Source organism: Heteronotia binoei, chromosome 3, assembly GCF_032191835.1.
Source record: "Heteronotia binoei isolate CCM8104 ecotype False Entrance Well chromosome 3, APGP_CSIRO_Hbin_v1, whole genome shotgun sequence".
In the NCBI taxonomy this organism is placed as follows: domain Eukaryota; kingdom Metazoa; phylum Chordata; class Lepidosauria; order Squamata; family Gekkonidae; genus Heteronotia; species Heteronotia binoei.
The window spans coordinates 181,397,182-181,418,644 of NC_083225.1; the positions used below are offsets into that span (position 1 = coordinate 181,397,182).

The following is a 21,463-nucleotide window of genomic DNA, read 5'->3' on the forward strand; positions in this document are numbered from 1 at the left end:
GATATTTATTTATTTATTTTTATTGATTGATTTGTATCCCGCCCTTCCCACAAGTGGCACAAGTGGAGGATAAGTCTACCAATGGTTACTAATAGTTGCTGAGGGGAATCTTCACATTCAGAAACACTAAGCCTCTGAATCCCAGAGCCAGGAGTCAACATCAGGGGAAGGATTTGGCTTCCATGCCCTGTTGTGGGCCGTCCAGAGGAACTGGTTGGCCACTGTGTGAGACAAGAAGCTGGACTAGATGGACCACTGGTCTGGTCCAACAGGGTTCTTATGTTTATTGGTAATGACCTGGTTTGGAATACAAACTTGTAAAGCTCCTGATATTTCTCTATATATTATGAATATCCATGAATGTGTGAAGCTTATCAAAGACCACTTAGACTGGCAGCTCTCCAGGGTTTCAGGCAGAGATCTTTCAGTTTCAAATCACCTGCTACCTGAACCTTTTAGTTGAAGATGCCGGGACTGAACCTGGGACCTTCTGCATGCCAAGCAGATGTTCTACCACTGAGCCACAGCCCCACCCAAATCAAGCATCCAGGGGTGGAATTCTAGCAGGAGCTGCTTTGCATATTAGGCCACACCCTCCTGATGTAGCCAATCCTCCAAGAGCTTACAAGGCTCTTTTCTGTAAGCTCTTGAAGGATTGGCTGCATCAGGAGTGTGTGGCCTAATATGCAAAGGAGCTCCTGCTAGAATTCTACCCCTGCAAGTATCTATCTGAGCTATGGATTTGTGGTCAGGTGTTGATGCTTCCCCAAAATAAAAGATTTAAACTGAAAGTTATGTTCTGCACAGTTACAGGAGTTCTGTTTTCATTACAAACCAACTTGAGTGGTTTTCATAGAATGTATTCTTTTCCCAGACAAAGAAAAAGCACAATAAAAAAGAATATATATATATATATATATATATATATATATATATATATATATATATATATATATATATATATATATATATATATATATGGCAGTGTTGCTCCTGTTTTGCTGGTAATGAGATCTGTGCAGTCTGCCCTGCTAGGGACAGCTTGCTTTGAAAGGTCTGGAGAGAGAGACAGGGAAATAAATGATCATTGCAGCTACTTAGGGCTATCTCCCAAAGCAATTGCTGTCCCCGCAAACCACTTTTCTGTGTTTGAACGATCACTGACAAGTCAGCTCTGCTGTCTGCTGGCATCCATCCTTTCATCCCAGCGCCTCAATTTTGTAAGAGTTGCCAATCCCCAGGTCACAGGTGGGGGCAGGGGATCCCCCGGTTTGGAGGCCCTCCCCCTGCTTCCTGCTGGTATCTAGGGCAGGGTTTCCCAAACTTTTCTTTCCAGTGGCCCGGTTATTTTTACACTTCTCCTTCATGGCCCACTAAAATTTGGGGGTGGAGCCAGGAGACTTTCAGGGTGGAGCCGTGAGAAAGGAATTATGTCATTTCCTGTGGTGTTACTTCCAGGTCAAGGGCCAAGTGATGTCACTTCTGGGGCAAAACCCCACCTTTTCCTGTGATGTCACTTCCAAGGCACTCCCCCAAACCTGCCTCTTCTTCTGAAGTAATTTCATTTTCAGATAAATCTCTCTGAAACTCATGCTGAGACAAAATGGGGGTGGAAAGTGGGCGGTCCTCTCCACCCACACATCTGCATGCACCTATCTGTTTGTGTGTTCTTCTCCAGCTTGCAAGCACTCCTAATGCCCATGTTCAAGTGCCTGTACCACCTACACTTCCCTTCCTCAACAGCACTGGCCAGTGTATGCTGTTGAGAGTCATGTTGCCGTTGCCATCAGGAATGCCGGCACTGTGTATCACTTGCTCTGGGCCCTCAAAATATGCTGACACATTCAGTAGGCCCTTCCTTCAGTTGCTGCTACTGGAACCCTGCCTCAAGCTACAACCAAGCTTGCTTGGTTTCAAGAAAATCTTTTGACAGCTATTTTTCATACTTTCCTTGGCTGAAACACTGGGAAATTGCTGTGAAAGGTAGCAGAGAACTGTACTGCATTAATGAATTAATTTAAAGTTATATGAAGTTCATATAAGCTTTTCTGCAGTTATCCCAAAAAGGATATATATGTGGGGCTTGCAGCTTTTTAGTGGCTGTGTTTTCCATGCCTTTAAAAGGAACCTGTTATGCAGATATTTAGCAAGTGAACTTTTTTCATCTTTTTTAATATCTACAGGAGGAGTTTAATTTTGTTGTCAGACAGCTGTTAAAGCAGGACCAGTAAAATGGTGCCAAGTTCATAGTACCATTACTTCCAGTGCTGTTGAGATATACAGCAGTAATCTCCAATAATCTATTTCTGCCCCACACCTCTCACTCTCACTCACAGAGAAATCTCATAGAAAGGAGAGCTGGCTACAACTGGGAGTGCCAACTTTTCATTGGCAGAGCTCCTATGTCTGCAACAACAGTATAATGAACAGAAAAGTTTCATCCAGTAAAAATGGAAGGAAAGAAAGGGAAAGAATGAATGGAAGGAAAGGGAAAGAAAGACATGGAAAGAAAGAACATAAGAAGATAAGAGAAGCCATATTGGATCAGGCCAGTGGATTCAGTCCAAAATTCTCTCATAGAATGCCCCAAAAGCACCAGAAGGTCTACCAGTAGGGCCAGGGCACTAGAAGCCCTCCCACTGTTGCTCTTCCCCCCTCCCAGCACCAAGAATACAGACAGAGTATCACTTGCAGGGAAATAAAGAAAGAAGGGGGGACAAAAATAAAAGCCTTACTTACCATTAGATGACCCCAGCCAGCAACAATTCTGCCCAGGGGTCATTTGGTTAAAAAAAAAAAAAAGCTATTGGAATGCCCACTCCCCACCCCTTCCGGCTGGAAAAAAACACCCCCTCCTTCTTTGCTGCCCAGGCCTCCTGGGGAAATCTCCCCAAAATAACATACTGAAAGGCACATGAAAGCTCATACCCTGAAGAACACTTCATGGGTCTAAAGTGCCAGTGGACTTCAGCTTTTTTCTCAAACACTGAGAGGGGAGGAGAAGGAAGGAGAGGCAGCCCAGCTCCTCTCTGCACAACACAGAGACAGGGGAAGGAAGGAAGCCAAACACTGCTCAGGCTTTGCACCCTGTGTCAGTCTTCAAGGCTAGCTTTTCTCTGCACAACAGAGAAACAGGAGAAGGAAGGAAGCAGAGGAGAGGTCTTGCTTTGCTGGCGGCGGGGCTAGCTTTGGCTTTTCTTGTGACCCAGTAGTGAGGCTTCCGTGGCCCGGTACTGGGTCATGACTCTGCAAATGGGAAACACTGATCTAGGGCTCCAGGGGGACTGTTTTTTGAGGCAGAGGCATCAAATTTTCAACATAGCATCTGGTGCCTCTCCTCAAAACACCTCCCAAGTTTCAAAAAGGTTGGACCAGAGGGTCCAATTCTATGAGCTCCCCAAGAAGGTACCCCTATCCTTCATTGTTTCCAGTTGAGGGAAAACATTTAAAAGTTGTACGGTCTTTTTAAATGAGATTGCCAGAGCTCCCTTCAAAATTAAATTGTGCTTGTCACACCCTTGCTCCTGTCTCCACCCCCAAAGTCTCCTGGCTCCATCCCCAAAGTCCCCAGATATTTCTTGAATCGGACTTGGCAACCCTAACTTTAGCCAGTTTTGGATGCATTAGATTAAGGGTACCCAGCCTTTTTGAGCCTGTGGGTGCCTTTGGAATTCTAACACTGCATGGTGGATGCAGCCACAAAATGTCTGCCTCAAATGAGCTGCCAAAGGAGGTGGAGCCAGCCACAAAATGGCCACCACCGCTTACACTATGAACATCCTTGTGCTGTGGGAGCAGGGGCTGCCAAAGGAGCCTTTCAAAAGATCTGTGCAGCCAATCAAAACTCCAGTGGCCAACCAGAAGGCTCACAGGGCAAAGGCTCTACCTGGCCTTGCCCACTTTCTAGAAACCACGGGCATCATGTTGGGGACTCCTGAATTTGAGAAAAAGCACACAGGATGCCGTAGTGTTGTCCTAGTGAGACAGCAAAGGGCCATTTCTTTGCTCAGAACCACCACTCACCCAAAGAAGGTGTTCAACAGAGTGTATGAAAAGAGGACTTTGCTACACATTGGGAATATTTGACCAAGTGGCATGGCAGACTCTAACACAGGGGTGTCAAACATGTGGCCCAAGGGCTGGATCAGGCCCCCTGAGGGCTCCTATCAGGCCCACGAGCAATTCACTGTCATCTGCTTCCTTCACTCTCTCTCTTCTTCCTTCTGCATAACAGCTTGCTTTGCCAGGCTTGCTCAATCACACAGGAGCTATAGAGCAAAGCCTCTATTTTCTCCTTTGGCTGACCAGCACAAGAACCAACTTATGTACAAAAGCTCACAATGCCCAGCCATTTCATGTTTCCCCCTGGATCTTAGGCTGAAAGCATTGGCCATGAGATTTCTGTAATGAATGTCAATAAATCAAAAGTAGGCTTGCATCTTACTGACACACCTGAACAACACTTGAACAGCATACTCAAAATTGCTACAGTATAGACATTCTTTCCAGATTTTGATGCAATAATTCAGAGCAAGCGATATCAGTTAAACAAAATATTGCAAAAGTACTAATCTTTTAATCATATTTTACATTTTTAAATAAAATTTGTAGTTGTGTTTATCTGTTTCCTTTATAAAGTTTATATCTCTGCTATCTGGCATTACATTTTATGACACACATGGCCTGGCCTGACAAAGTCTCATTCATGTCAGATATGGCCCTCAGAACAAATGAGTTTGACACCCCTGCTCTAACATGTTCATTCAGCTCCCAGTTTGGTTAATACTAAAAGGACTTTCTTTATCTTGGAAAAGGAAATGAAGCCGGTAGGGCCGATTCTTTTTGCAGCATGCTCCTTCGATCGCACAGGGGTGGGGCGGGCGGAGCAGAAGGGAAGGGAGGGGACAGGCGGTGGTGGGGAGAAGAGGCAAATTCAGGCATTAGTCTTGGGCACAAGGAGGGGGGGAAGCCAATTCTGCACCCCTCCCAGCGCCCTAGGCAACCACCTAGTTTGCCTAGTGGGCGAGCCAGCCCTGCTTACAATCGCCTTTATCTTCTTCCCCCACAACAGACACCTTGCGAGGTGGGTGGGGCTGAGGGAGATCTGACAGAAGCTACCCTTTCAAGGACAACTCCTGCGAGAGCTATGGCTGACCCAAGGCCATCCCAGCAGCTGCAAGTGGAGGAGCGGAGGAATCCAACCTGGTTCTCCCAGATAAGAGTCTGCGCACTTAACCACTACACCAAACTGGCTGTCTGCCAGTCTGGCTGCTCAGGATCTGGATGGACTGGACGCAAGGAGCTGTCGCTGAAAGTGCTTGGCAAGAGCCCCAGGCAGCACGGGTGGCCAAGGCAATAGTGGGAGCCTATTTCTTTTCTTGTTTTCCGTCTTTGGGTGGTTGTCCTCTTCAGCATGGAGCATGTGGTACCCGCACCTGCTGGAGGGGACAGCCACCCAAAGAGGAAAAACAAGAAAACATTGTCCAAGAACGCCCTTAGTATTACCTGAACAAGACCCAGGAAAAAGGAGGAGTTGGAGACTGGATGTACATCTTGCCGTTTGCTCAGAGTTGGCTTACAATCTCCTTTCCCTTCCTCTCCCCACCACAGCAGGTGAGGCTGAGAGAGCTCTGAGAGAACAGCTCTGTGAGAACTGTGGCTGACCCAAGGTCACCCAGCTGCTGCATGTGGAGGAGGAGTGGGGAATCAAAACCGGTTTTCCCAGATTAGGGTCTGCACCCTTAACCACCAGGGCTTTTTGGGTAGAAAAAGCCCAGCATGCAGTCATTTGCGTATTAGGCCACACCCCCTGATGCCAAGCCAGCCCGAACTGTGTTCCTGTGCGTTCCTGCCCAGAAAAAGCCCTAATTACACCAAACAAACCCTAATTACACCAAACAAACTTCCCCCCATCAAAAGGAGGGATAGCATGTTCTTGAGTTTTCAGAGGGATGAATAAGAGAGCTTTTATCTGTTTATACAGTGGTTTAATTCCTGAGCAATGTTCCCAGGGAAAAAGTAACTTAAATCAAGTAATTCAAACTAGACGCAGTCTTTATTCACTACCAATCAAGCATACAATTATAGAATCGCGAATGAACTGCAGTGAACTGCAATGAACCACAATGACCTGCCCTCTTTCTCCCTACCACACGTATATGCTATTAGGAAAAAAACCTTTTTTACAGTCAGAGCTGTTCAACAGTGGGACTGGCTACCTAGGGAGGTGGTGAGCTCCCCCTCACTGGCAGTCTTCAGGCAGTGGCTGGATGGACACTTGTCAGGGATGCTCTAGGCCAGGGGTAGCCAAACTTGCTTAAGGTAAGAACCTCATAGAATAAACATCAGATGTTTGAGAGCCACAAGACAAGGAAGGAAGGAAGGAAGGAAGGAAGGAAGGAAGGAAGGAAGGAAGGAAGGAAGGAAGGAAGGAAGGAAGGAAGGAAGGAAGGGGGGAAGGAAGGGGGAAGGGGGGAGGAAGGGAGGAAGGAAGGAAAGGGGGGAAGGGAGGGAGGAAGGAAGGGAAGGGGGGAAGGGGGAAGAGAGGGAGGGAAGGAAGGAAGGGAGGAAGGAAGGGAGGGAAGGAGGGAAGGAAGGAAGGAAGGAAGGAAGGAAGGAAGGAAAGAAAGGGGGAAGGGGGGAAGAGAGGGAGGGAAGGAAGGAAGGGAGGGAGGGAGGGAGGGAGGGAGAGAGGGGGGAAGAAAGGGAGGGAGGGAGGGAGGAAAGGGGGAAGGGGGAAGAGAGGGAGGGAAGGAAGGAAGGGAGGAAGGAAGGAAGGAAGGGAGAGAGGGAGGGAGGGAGGGAAGGAAGGAAGGAAGGAAGGAAGGAAGGAAAGAAAGAAAGAAAGAAAGAAAGAAAGAAAGAAAGAAAGAAAGAAAGAAAGAAAGAAAGAAAGAAAGAAAGAAAGAAAGAAAGGGAAGGGGGGAAGAGAGGGAGGGAAGGAGGGAGGGGAGGAAGGAAGGAAGGAAGGAAGGAAGGAAGGAAGGGGGGAAGGGGGGAAGATAGGGAGGGAGGGAGGGAAGGAAGGAAGGAAGGAAGGAAGGAAGGAAGGAAGGAAGGAAGGAAGGAAGGAAGGAAGGAAGGAAGGAAGGAAGGAAGGAAGGAAGGAAGGAAGCATCTCTGACATGACTGAAGAGGAAGAAGATAGTGAAGATATTAGATTTATATCCTGCCCTATACCCTGAGTCTCAGAGCGGCTTAAAATCTCATTTATCTCCTTCTCCCACAACAGACACCCTGTGAGGTGGGTGAGGCTGAGAGAGCTCTGACAGAAGCTGCCCTTTCAAGGACAGCTGTGCGAGAGCTATGGCTGACCCAAAGCCATTCTATCAGCTGCAAGTAGAGGAGTGGCGAATGAAATCCAGTTCTCCCAGATGAAAGTCCGCACCCTTAACCACTACACCAAACCGAACAGATGCCTCTTACTTTGCCTATTTCCGTTCAGCCTCCACGGAGAAGCAGCATGTACGTTCCAAACAGAGACAATCAGAGGCTCAAAGGAGAGTGGATACCTCTTCTTTTTCCACCAGCTGCTTATCTTTTTAAAAGCAGGCTGAGGCCGAAACTAAATCGTGGATGCTTTTCTTGCCATGGAGATAAACAGCATGGGAAGAGATTCTCTGGCTTCATCTAGGTTGATCTCGATTCAAGCAACCTTTTCAAAACAAGATGCCTTCTTGCTAAATTTCATCAGGGGACCTTTGAACAGAAAGTTATTTTAGGATCCTGCAGGGCTTGCATTCACCAGGAGCTCACAGGAGCACAGCTCTTGAACCTCCAGTCATGCAGGGCTGGATTAACAATTAGGCCAAGTAGGCACTGGCCTATGGGCCCCCACATCTTTAGGGGCCCTGGGCCAGCTGCCCCCCCCAATTTCCCCCCTGCTTGCAGCCCTCCCAGCCTGCATGCGCAGCCAGCAACCAAGCCACTTTTTGCCTGACTTGCCTGGTGTGGCTGCTGCTGGCGTCATTGCCAAGTTTGCCTCTCTCTGCCTCTCTCCCACAGCTTTGTCAAAGGGCCTTTTGAGAAGGTGCCCGTAAGCTGCAGCAGGGGCCACGGGCGGTAGGGCAGTCGCTCGGACTCTGAGGTAATTTCCAAGGGGGCCCCTGAGATTTCGACTGCCTGGGGGCCTCCAGAGGGCTTGATCCGGCACTGCAGCCAGGGTCTGCATGCAGGGGGGAGTTCTCTCCCCGCTGCACATGAATCCTGGGGCATATGCAAATGAAGATATGTTACTGAGCTCCTGCACTTTTCCCCCTACAAAATGACCCTTCCTGTAATGGTGGCAGAAAGTGCCATCAAGTCACAGCTGATGGCCACCCCAGAGGGTTTTCAAGGCAAGAGACATTCAGATGTGGTTTGCCGTTGCCTGCCTCTGTGTAGCAACTCTGGACTACGTAGGTGGTTTCCCGTCCGAGTCCTAACTGGGTCCGCCTCTGCTTAGCTTAAGAACAGAAGAACATAAGAGAAGCCATGTTGGATCAGGCCAATGGCCCATCCAATCCAACACTCTGTGTCACACAGTGGCCAATATATGTGTGTGTGTATACACACACACACACATATATACATACATACATATACAGTATATGTATGTATGTATATATATGTGTGTGTGTGATACACACACAAATATATATTCACTGCCACAGGAGGTGGTGGTGGCTACAAGCATAGCCTGCTTTAAGAGGGGATTGGATAAAAATATCCTATTTTTATCCAATCCCCTCTTAAAGCAGGCTATGCTTGTAGCCACCACCACCTCCTGTGGCAGTGAATTCCACATGTTAATCACCCTTTGGGTGAAGAAGTACTTCCTTCTATCCGTTTTAACCTGACTGCTCAGCAATTTCATTGAATGCCCACGAGTTCTTGTATTGTGAGAAAGGGAGAAAAGGACTTCTTTCTCTACTTTCTCCATCCCATGCATAATCTTGTAAACCTCTATCATGTCACCCCGCAGTCGACGTTTCTCCAAGCTAAAGAGCTCCAAGCGTTTTAACCTTTCTTCATAGGGAAAGTGTCCCAAACCTGTAATCATTCTAGTTGCCCTTTTCTGGACTTTTTCCAATACTGTAATATCCTTTTTGAGGTGTAGTGACCAGAACTGCACATAGTACTCCAGATGAGACCGCACCATCGATTTATACAGGGGCATTATGATACCGGCTGATTTGTTTTCAATTCCCTTCCTAATAATTCCCAGCATGGCTTTGGCCTTTTTTATTGCTATCGCACACTGTCTTGACATTTTGCTTCCCAGATCCCACAAGATCAGGCAAGGCTGAACCATCCATGTAGAGAAAGAAGTCCTTTTCTCCCTTTCTCACAATACAAGAACTCGTGGGCATTCACTGAAATTGCTGAGCAGTCAGGTTAAAACGGATAAAAGTGCAAAAAAGCACACAGAGCTGTTTTCGATTCCTGGCCCCTACATCAGGTCCTTGGCTTTTCTTGGTGGTCTCCCATTCGAATGCTGACCCGGCTCAGCCCTGCTTAGTTTGAGATTTGTCAAGGGCAGGCTAGCCTGAGACATCCAGGTCAGGCCAGGGATCCTGCAGCAGAACAAATCAGTTGGCTACCATTATGGCACAAAAGAAAAAATATCTGAGCTGTCAACACCACCCAGGTGCATACCTGATCTTTTGGGAACAGCCTCACCCTGTCCAGAACAGGCTGACACCCAGGGCTTTTTTTATAGCAGGAACTCCTTTGCATACTACGACACACCTCTCTGATGTAGCCAATCCTCCTGGAGCTTACAGTAGGCCCTGTAAGAAGAGCCTTGTAAACTCTTGGTTGCACAGATCCCAGGGAATATGCAAATAATATAGCAGGAATGTCTTTGCATGTTAGGCCACACCCCTCTGATGTAGCCAATCATCCAACAGCTTACAGTAGGCTCCGTAAGAAGAGCCCTGTAAGCTCTTGGAGGATTGGCTACATCAGGGCTACAAAAAAAAGCCCTGCTGACACCTTAGTCCCTTGAGTCAATAACACACACACACAAATATATATATGTACTGCGGGTAATAGCCACTGATGGACCTCTGCTCCATATTTTTATCCAATCCCCTCTTAAAGCTGGCTATGCTTGTGGCCGCCACCACCTCCTGTGGCAGTGAATTCCACATGTTAATCACCCTTTGGGTGAAGAAGTACTTCCTTTTATCCGTTTTAACCTGACTGCTCAGCAATTTCATTGAATGCCCACGAGTTCTTGTATTGTGAGAAAGGGAGAAAAGTACTTCTTTCTCTACTTTCCCCATCCCATGCATAATCTTGTAAATGTGTAAACTCTATCATGTCACCCCGCAGTCGACGTTTCTCCAAGCTAAAGAGCCCCAAATCTTCTCCAGGGAGCGCTCCCTTCTCATTTGGTGGCCAAAGTATTTAAGCTCAGCTTCAGCATCTGACCTTCCAGGGTTGATTTCCCTTAGGACTGACTGATTTGATCTTCTTGCAGTCCATGGGACTCTCAAGATTCTTCTCCAGCACCACAGCTCAAAAGCATCTATTCTTCTGCGCTCAGCCTTCCTTATGGTCATGCTCTCACAGCCATACATTACTACTGGGAACACCATGGTTTTGACTATATGGACTTTAGTTGGCAGGGTGATGTCTCTACTTTTTTATTATATTGCCCAGGTTTGCCATAGCTGTCCTCCCAAGGAGCAAACGTCTTTTAATTTCTTTTATTTCTCCTTTAATGCCAATAAAGGCAACTGAACTGAACTGAAGGAGCTGTGGCTCAGTGGTAGAGCCTCTGCTTTGCGTGCAGAAGGTCCCAGGTTCCAGCCCCGGCATCTCCACTTAGAAGGGTTCAAGCAACGTGAAAGACCATTTCCTGAGATGCTGGAGAGAGGCTGCCACCCTGAACAGGCAATACAGACCTTGATGGACCAGGGGTCTGATTCAGTATAAGGAAGCTTCACTCATTCATGTGTAAACTGGTTTGGGAGGGAGGGAGGGAAGAAGGAAGGAGAGCCAGCTTCACGAGTTCATGTGTAAATTGGCTTGGGAGGGAAGGAGGGAGGGAGGGAAGAAGGAAAGAGAGCCACAACCGGCTAAGTTTTATTGTAATTTATTGTCTTCGTTCTTGTGAGCCGCCTTGAGCCTGCTTCAGTGGGGAGGGAGGGATATAAATCTAATAAATCAAATCAAGGCCGAGATAACACAAATGAAGCTGTCTTCTACAGAATCAGACCCTTCGTCCCTCAAGGTCCCTGTTGTCTCATTTGAACCCAGGACCTTCTGCCTGGCAAGCAGAGGCTCTATCAGGGAGCCACTGCATTTCCCTCAACCTGAGCCACTTTACAGTGTTGTTGTTGCAGGGCGGGGGGTGGTCAAACTTGCTTAATGAAAGAGCCGCATAGAATAAACGCCAGATGTTTGAGAGCTGCAAGACATGAATGTCAGATTTTTGAGGGAGGGAGGGAGGGAGGGAAGGAAGGAAGGAAGGAAGGAAGGAAGGAAGGAAGGAAGGAAGGAAGGAAGGAAGGAAGGAAGGAAGGAAGGAAGGAAGGAAGGAAGGAAGGAAGGAAGGAAGGAAGGAAGAAGAAGATATTGTATTTATATCCCGCCCTCCACTCCGAAGAGTCTCAGAGCGGTTCACAATCTCCTTTACCTTCCTCCCCCACAACAGACACCCTGTGAGGTGGGTGGGGCTGAGAGGGCTCTCACAGCAGCTGCCCTTTCAAGGACAACCTCTGCCAGAGCTATGGCTGACCCGAGGCCATGCTAGCAGGTGCAAGTGGAGGAGTGGGGAATCAAACCGGGTTCTCCCAGATAAGAGTCCACACACTTAACCACTACACCAAACCGGAAGGAAGGAAGGAGGGAGGGAAGGAAGGAGGGAGGGAAGGAAGGAAGGAAGGAAGGAAGGAAGGAAGGAAGGAAGGAAGGAAGGAAGGAAGGAAGGAAGGAAGGAAGGAAGGAAGGAAGGAAGGAAGGAAGGAAGGAAGGAAGGAAGGAAGGAAGGAAGGAAGGAAAATAGATGGGGGAAGGAGGAGGGAGGGAGAGAGGTGGAAAGAAAGCATCTTTAACTTAATATCTATTCTCCAAGTCAGCCGACAGGGCGGTGGAGGCTTGGAGAGCCACAGGATATGTGTGAAAGAGCCACATGTTTGGCCACCCCTGCCGTGGGGAGATCAAATGCGGAGGAGAGCCCCCAGACCTCCTTGGAGGACAGAAGCGACCTTCTTTCAAAAGGCCCCTCTGGGGGAAGGAGGTTCGCCGCTTGCTGCAAAGCTCTGCCGCTCCTCAGGACCGGGGCGCGAAGGAGGGGGAGGCGCGCCACCCTCTTCCCCCGAAAAGGAGATGGGAGGAGCGCCGAGACCTCCTTCCTGGGCCGCCGCTTCAGGTGCCGGGAAGGAGGGAAAAGCGGCGCCTCCTGGCTAAAAGCGCGCGGGGATGAGGCGCTGCCGCCCTGGCTCTTTCCCGCCTCGGCTCTTGCTCGCTTCCCAAGCGGGACGCGTTCCGAGGGCGGGGAGTCGCGCCAGAGGCATTCGGGGGCGCAGGAGCGGCGTCGCCCCCCGCCCAGCGCTCCTTCTCGAGAGTAGGGCTCCGGCGGCGAGGCTGAAGGCGATGGTGGAGCACGAGGCGACCCTCCGGCTGCCCTGCTGGCTGGCTCTGCTGCTTCTGGCTTCCTCCGGCGGGAAAGGTGAGCCCTCCCTTGGGTAGGCGGGAGGAAGGGGCTGCTGGGGAGGAGGGGGGTCCCTCTGTTAACCTCCAGGCCCTCCCCCCCTCCCACACACCACACACACACACAGACACACCCTGAAGCAAAATTATTCTGGCAAGCGAGCCTTTGAAAGGAAATAGCGCCCCCCCCCCCTAAAAAAAAGAGAAAAATCCCCCTCGTGCAAGCTCTCCAAAGGATGGGCTCCTTTTTTAGGAGGATGACAGCAACTCAGAAGAGCAGCAGGACTGGAACTCTTGTCTCGGGCAAAGAGGATTTTTTAAAAATTTATTTATTTATTCACTCGTTCATTTTAGACGATTTATATTCCGCCCTTTTCCAGATGGGCTCAGGGCGGATAACATTTTGAAGCAGTAAAACAGCAATTAAAAGCAATAAAAGCAGACGATACAGTTTGGCGGCTCAGTTGGGCACATCATAATCTCCTTCTCCGAAGGAGAGAACGACAGATTCAGGCATTCTCCATCTCTGCATTCCCCATCTCTGCAAGTCTTTTTCTCCCACTTGGCTGTTAAGGTGAAAGGAAGCCAGCTTGCTTTGCCACCTGGGTCCTTGGAAGAACAGGGGAGAGGCTCAGTGAAGAATGGGAGGGTGAGAAGGCCAGGGGGGACACCGGCGTGGCTTGCTTGCTTCTAAACCAGACTTTTTCACATAAGAATTTAAGAGAAGCTATCTTGGATCAGGTCAATGGCCCATCCAGGCCAGTTTTGCACTAGACCTTTAATCCTGGTTTCGCCCTGTCCCCAAGCTGACATTCTACACTAGAATCATAGAGTCATTGGTTTCTCTCATTCTTGTGTAGAATGTCAGTTTGGGGACCGGGCTAAACCAAGATTAAAGGTCTAGTGTGAAATTGGTCTCTGTGTCACACAGTGGCCGAAACCCAGGTGCCGTCAGGAGGTCCACCAGCAGGACCAGAACTCCAGAAGCCCTTCCCCTGTTGCACCCCCAAGCACCAAGAATGCAGAGCATCAATGCTCCAGACATCGCTAAAGGTAGTCCCCCTGTGCAAGCACCAGTCGTTTCCGACTTTGTGGTGATGTTGTATCCCGTTTTCACAGAAGACTTTTTAACATAAGAACATAAGAGATGCCATGTTGGATCAGGCCAATGGCCCATCCAGTCCAACACTCTGTGGCACACAGTGTTCAAAAAAACTTTATATATACACACTGTGGCTAATAGCCACTGATGGACCTCTGCTGCATATTCTTATCTAACCCCCTCTTGAAGTTGGCTGTGCTTGTAGCCACTACCACCTCCTGTGGCAGTGAATTCCATATGTTAATCACCCTTTGGGTGAAGAAGTACCTAACGGGGTGGTTTGCCATTGCCTTCCCCAGTCATCTACACTTTCCCTCCAGCAAGCTGGGTACTCATTTTACCGACCTTGGAAGGATGGAAGGCAGAGTCAGCCTTTAGCCAGCTACCTGAACCCTGCTTCTACCAGGATTGAACTAATAGCCACCGATAGACCCTTGGCTCCAGATATTTATCCAACCCCCTCTTGAAGCTGTCTGTGCTTGTAGCCACCACCACTTCCTGTGGCAGTGATTTCCATGCGTTAATTACTCTGTGGGGGAAGAAGAGGTATTCCCCAAAGTCCTTCTCTTCCCCCTGCCCCCCCTCCAGCAACTAGATATGACCCGCAGCCAGTGCTACAAAACTTTGCCATACTTTCCACAGGTGACCAGCAGAAGGCAAGGAGGAAAAGCTGAAGTCAGGAGGCAGATAAAACTTTGCCAGGAAGGAGAAAAGGGAAGGGGAAAAAGGAAAACAGGAAAAGGGAAAGGCTATCACTGCCGCAGGAGGTGATGGCGGCCACAAGCATGGCCACCTTCAAGAGGGGTTTAGATAAAAATATGGAGCAGAGGTCCATCAGTGGCTATTAGCCACAGTGTGTGTGTGTCCACCAGGCTGTCTCTTCCTTTGAGAACGCACGCATAGCTGGTCTTGAGGACAAAAGGAGATTGAGGAAGAATCGCACTGCTACAGGACCAACCCTAAATCAGACTTTTCCCTGCAGCCGCTGTGGCCGGACCTGCCTGTCCCACATTGGTCTTGTCAGCCACCAGCGAGCCTGCAGCAAACGTGGACTATTGCACCCTTCTTAAATCTTCGTTCGCGAAGCCAAGCCGAGAGAGAGTGTGTGTATATATATATATATATAAGGTTGAAACGCTTGGGACTCTTTAGCTTGGAGAAACGTCGACTGCGGGGTGACATGATAGAGGTTTACAAGATAATGCATGGGATGGAGAAAGCACAGAAAGAAGTACTTTTCTCCCTTTCTCACAATACAAGAACTCGTGGGCATTCGATGAAATTGCTGAGCAGACAGGTTAAAACGGATAAAAGGAAGTACTTCTTCACCCAAAGGGTGATTAACATGTGGAATTCACTGCCACAGGAGGTGGTAGCGGCCACAAGCATAGCCACCTTCAAGAGCGGTTTAGATAAAAATATGGAGCAGAGGTCCATCAGTGGCTATTAGCCACAGTGTGTGTGTATGTATAAATTTTTTTGCCACTGTGTGACACAGAGTGTTGGACTGGATGGGCCATTGGCCTGATCCAACATGGCTTCTCTTATGTTCTTATATTACATACGCTAAGCCCACTTTCACTGAGTATAGCTAAACTGTACATTCACAGTATTCCAGTATCTTTGTCTTTTAGAATAGTGTGTCAGAATAATTTTTTTGTACTGACATACTCAAATAAGGGATATTGGCTGTTTATTTCATTATATATACTTAACCCATTTTCATTTTATGTATTCTTTTTTTTATATAATGGCAAACTAGAATGATGTTTATAATGTGTAGAATGATGTTAAAAAATAAATTAGGTGGACAAGAACATCACTAGGAAATGCATGTCCTTTTGCTTTACCTAGACCTGCAGCAGCAGCAAGTAACAGGGGACTTTTATTGCCTTTTATTGCTATCCAGTCCAAATGGTCTTCCAGTCTATTACACTGTTTTGCCATTTGATCCTAAGTTTGTATCAATTTACGCTCTTAACCCACCAACTACATGTATTTCAGCCCACTGCACCCCATCCCCTCGTCTGAAGAAGTATGCATGCATACAAAAGCTTACATTCTGAATAAAACTTTGTTGGTCTTTAAGGTGCGACTTAACTCCTTCTTTGTTCTACTGCTTCAGACCAACACGGCTGCCCACTTGGATCTATCTACAGGGAAGGGAAGTAGTGAGAGATGGAAAAAAGGAAATTTCTCTTGCAAGTCCATGTGGGATTTCAAGTCCTTTGAGTTCAGTGGGCATAGACAGATGTAATTCTTTTAGGATTTTTTTTTCTCAGACACTAGAATTCTTGGAAATGCTTCAGACACCCAGAATTGACAGGTATAATTATTTGTGGTGGCGAGAAATTTCTCTTGCTTTGGAAGAAAGGAACTACTATTTTCTAGTACCTAAACTGGCAGACACTGGATGCTAACATTTCTTCCCCCGGCGAATCTGTCACACCTACTGAATTTATTTTTCTTCTAATGACAAACTGTATGTATGTTACATGTTAAAAGGTAAATTGGTTGGATGGGAAAAACTTCTGAGAAAGAAATGCCCTCATTTTGGCCCAGGCTTATAAACAGTAGAGTGATTAGCAAACATTCTCACATTTTGACATGTTGCTGATTTATTGGTTTCCCACGCTCATGCTACCCAGTTCAAAGGTTTGCTCAATTTGTTAATTTTACTATTCTGTCGTTGGATTTTAAATTTGTACCATTTTGCATTGTAAACCTCTACTACCAGCTATATGTAGCTCTGCTCACTGTACCTGATTTCTCATCTGATGAAGCGTTCTTAGAGCACATGAAAGCTTATGTTCTGAATAAAACTGTGTTGGTCTTAAAGGTGCAACGACTCCTACTTTGTTCTACAGCTTCAGACCAACATGGCTGTCCACTTGGAACTACCTACTAAACAGGTTTTACAGGAGGTTTGCCTGTTCCTTCCTCTGGTATATAATAAGACCTTGAAAAGTAGGAACTCTTAGAGAAAGGAATGAATGGGGTTATAGATTATTTCTTGAATGCGTCGACTTGCAGACTGTTAATTGCCTTGATATTAATCTAAAGCTAATTTAGGTTTTTATCTGAGAGCAGAGCGGTGGCACTTGTGATCCTCCTCATTTCATCCTTCCAAGTCCCGGCACCCTGTGAGGTGGGTTAGAACGAGAGAGAGAGAAAGAGAGGCAGTGTGCCGCTATCCCAGGGGGAATTTCATGTAGAATTTCTAAGCAACAGAGTCCGATTTCAGCCAGTATCGCAAGACATTAGAAGAGTTATTCTGCCTAACCTTCAGATAACTGTTTCATAGCTAAAGTAACCAGTGTGTTGCTGCACATGATCTTCAATTCAGTTACGATGTTAGTAGTAGCTAGGGGGCCCCTATCATCATCAAAGTGACAGCTACCCCGTCCACACATGCACGCCCCGCCCACACAAAAAACGAACGTCGTATGTTTCCTTATGGGGGAGTGATGCTACAGTCCCCAAGGGGGCGGCTAGGGATCCGCCCCGCAAGGACTGCCGGATGTTTCCTAAGGGGGGAAAGGAGGGTCAGCCATTGGTGCAGCAGGCTTCAGACGTTATTTAGAGAATTGTGGAGATGCAACAGTTCTAAGCGACCATAGTTTGGAGAGGAGACATACCCAACGGATAAAATGATAGCCTTAAAACTGAGCACGGCTAACCTTATACGTGTAACACGTCCCTTTAACATCAGGTTGCGTGTCGATACAACTCATGCTCTTTAACTTGTTCATTAATGATCCAGAGTCGGAAATAAGCAGCAAAGTGGCCAAGTTTGCAGATGACACTAAATTGTTCAGGGTGGTGAGAACCAGAGAGGATTGTGAGGCACTCCAAAGGGATCTGTTGAGGCTGGGTGAGTGGGGCGACAACGTGGCAGATGAGGTTCAACGTGGCCAAGTGCAAAATAATGCACATCGTGGCCAAGAATCCCTGCTACAAATACAAGTTGATGGGGATGTGAACCGGTAGAGACTGACCAAGAGAGAGAGAGAGATCTTGGGGTCGTGGTAGATAACTCACTGAAAAAAATGTCAGGACAGTGTGCGATTGCGATAAAAAAAAGGCCAACGCCACACTGGGAATTATTAGGAAGGGGATTGAAAACAAAGCAGCCGGTATCATAATGCCCCCCTGTATAAATCGATGGTGCGGACTCATTTGGAATACTGTGTACAGTTCTGGTCACCGCACCTCAAAAAGGGTATTATAGCATTGGAAAAAAAGTGTAGAAAAGGGCAACTGGAACGATTAAAGGTTTGGAACACTTTCCCTATGAAGAAAGGTTAAAACGCTTGAGGCTCTTTAGCTTGGAGAAACGTTGACTGCGGGGTGACACGATAGAAGTTTACAAGATTATGCATGGGATGGAGAAAACAGAGAAAGAGGTACTTTTCTCCCTTTCTCACAATACAAGAACTTGTGGGCATTCAATGAAATTCCTGATCAGTCAGGTTAAAACAAATAAAAGGAACAAATAAAAGGGTGATTAACATGTAGAATTCACCGCCGCAGGAGGTGGTGGCAGCTACAAGCATAGCCTGCTTTAAGAGGAGATTGGATAAAAATATGGAGCAGAGGTCCATCAGCGGCTATTAGCCACAGCATTTTATTGGAACAGTCTGGGGCAGTGATGCTCTGTATTCTTGGTGCTTAGGGGGGCAAAGTGGAAGGCCTTCTAGCACCACTTGTGAACCTTCTGATGGAACATGGGTTTGGGGGTTTGGGGGGTTTTTTTTGCCATTGTGCGATACAGAGTGTTGGCCTGATCCAACAAGCCTTCTCTCATGTTCTTATTATGATCTGGAACTTGTGTTTCACAATTTGGTACATGCTTAAAGTCACTGTTACTTACTTGATCCCTTTTTAAGATTGGCAATGTGTGGTGATTAACATGTGGAATTCACCGCTGCAGGAGGTGGTGGAGGCTACAAGCATAGCCAGCTTCAAGAGGGGGTTAGATAAAAATATGGAGCAGAGGTCCATCAGTGGCTATTAGCCACAGTGTGTGTGTATATATAACATTTTTGCCACTGTGTGACACAGAGTGTTGGACTGGATGGGCTGTTGGCCTGATCCAACATGGCTTCTCTTATGTTCTTATGTGACACAGAGTGTTGGACTGGATGGGCCATTGGCCTGATCCAACATGGCTTCTCTTATGTTCAAGAGACATTAAGAGGTGATTTTCCATTGCCTGCCTCCACATCATGACCAGAGTTCCCTCTAAGCTCAGTTAGCATGAGCTAGCTCACAGATTTTTAGCCTTCAGCTCACACATTTTTGTCTTAGCTCAGGAAGGATGACCCCAGAGCACAATAATTTATGCAGCGCACGACTTTAATGCCAGCAGCTCACAAATTTCATGCTGGTAGCTCACAAAGTTGAATTTTTATTCACAAGATTCTACCGCTTAAAGGGAACATTGATCATGACCGGTGTTCCCTCTAAGCTGAGTTAGTGCATTTTCTTTTGACAGCCAGAGCTAGATTCTCCAGCCTAGAGACTTGTAACCTCCCTGTGCTTGCAGAGGACGAGAGACAGTTTTCATAATCGTCTGAGAACTGGCTGCTGAAGCTGCTAGAAAAATAGGTTAATAAGAAACTGTAGGTGTTTGCAATTAATATTAACGGGGCAGTGTTATTAGAATGGATTGCAGAACTAGTCATGAATGTCTTTGCAACAGTTTCCCCTGTAAAACGCACTGAGAACATAAGAGCATAAGAGAAGCCATGTTGGATCAGGCCAACACTCTGTATCACACAGTGGCAAAAAGAAGGAGCTGATTGGGCACTGTGTGAGACAGGATGCTGGACTAGATGGACTATTGGTCCGATCCAACAGGGCTCTTTTTATGTTCTTATGAAGGCATCAGCCTCTATGCCCTGTTGTTGGCCCTCCAGAGCAACTGGTTGGTCATTGTGTGAGACAGGATGCTGGACTAGATGGACCGCTGGTCTGATCCAGCAGGGCTCTTCTTAGGTTCTTATGTGGGGTTAATCAAAGTAGTCTTCTTTCAAGCTTAAAGGTGCTTTGCTGCGGGAGTTGGATGTACTTGATATAGAAACAAGAAATGAAGAAGACCCCTTTCCCAGTAGAAACACTTCTGATGGGAAGAACACATTCCTGCCCGTGCTAGTTCAGCTCAGATAGCTGGCGGGCACGCATGAGTGAAGCAGCATAGACTGCACCATCTGTCTCAACTTTTTATCAAGAACACGGGCTTAAAATATTGTCAAAGCATATTTTCTTGGATGATTTCTTACTGATGCTTTGATGTCACGTCTGAGTTTTTACTCAGAAGTCTCTATGCCCAGTTGCTGGCCCTCCAGAGTTGGCCACTGTGAGAGACAGGATGCTGGACTAGATGGACCACTGGTCTGATCCAGCAGGGCTCTTCTGAAGTTCTTATGAAGGCCTCAGCTTCTGTGCCCTGTGGTTGGCCCTCCAGAGGAACTGGTTGGTTACTGTGTGAGACAGGATGCTGGACTAGGTGGACCACTGATCTGATCCAGCAGGGCTCTTCTGATGTTCTTACAAAGGCCTCAGTCTCTATGATGGATATTAGCCACATGTATTTGCCTCATCGTTAACAGGAACATAACAAGTGCCGTAGCTAAGGTTGCCAGCCTCCAGATGGAAAGGATACAATAAAGAGAAATGAACAATTCTTATTAAAAATGTATTGTTATCCTTCTCTTACTGTGTTGTTTTCCACTTCTGCAATTTCATCTTCTTCATCCTTTGGCATATCTTGTATTTGCATTCTGAATGTTTTATAGAGAGCTAGTTTGGTGTAGTGGTTAAGTGCATGGACTCTTATAGGGGAGAATTGGGTTTCATTCCGCACTCCTCCACTTGCAGCTGCTGGAATGGCCTTGGGTTAGCCATAGCTCTTCTAGAGCTGTCCTTGAAAGGGGAGCTTCTGAGAGAGCCCTCTCAGCCCCACCCACCTCACAGGGTGTCTGTGGTGGGGGGAGAAAATATAGAAGATTGTAAGCTGCTCTGAGTCTCTGATTCAGAGAGAAGGGTGGGTTATAAATATGCAATTCTTTTTTGGTGTGTGTGTGTGTGTGTTCTTATCCTAGTCCTGCTGCATGGTTTATTAGATCTCTCATTCCATTTTATTATATTGCTTTAGACCACGTAATCTGTCAATGAGAAAGGTGGACTGCACATGATTCATTCTACTTCAGTATTTCGGTTGAGCCCCTGTGTTGGTAAGGATGCATCCCATAACTCAAACTCAAGCCGACAAATCCCAGTTCAACTGTCAATGAAGCTAGATCACAAACCCAGCATAAGGCTGACACTGGAAGTGGAGGGGGGGATTGGATCCCACAGAAGGCTTCTGCATATTAATAGCCCTTGTGCGAGCGCTAAAATCAGTCTTCATTGTGAAAACGATTATTGCCCCCACTGTCTTTTCCATGTGCACAAATACTAACTCAAGGTGTTTCTTCTCAGTCAGTTTCAGAACCAAATTAAATCATCTCGGCCATCTGCTGAACATTCCATTTCTCCATGTGCATGTTGCATTTAATTAAAATGATATTAAAATTCCACGTTTTGTTGCAACTGTTGTGCTACTGCTTGTACAAGCAGAATTTGCTAAGTACAGTTTCCTTTCTGCTCAACCTCATCCCCAGTATATTTTGTTGAAATTAAATCAAGAGAGTTTCCAGCTCAACATTAGGAAGA

General features: G+C 47.0%; 1 non-coding gene across 1 annotated transcript; it reads left to right on the plus strand.

Annotated features, from left to right (window-relative positions):
- The first annotated feature begins 10,739 nt into the window (after window positions 1–10,739).
- Window positions 10,740–10,811, plus strand: TRNAA-UGC (transfer RNA alanine (anticodon UGC)). The gene has a single exon. It is a non-coding gene; the product is annotated as a tRNA-Ala (tRNA).
- Window positions 10,812–21,463: the final 10,652 nt, after the last annotated feature.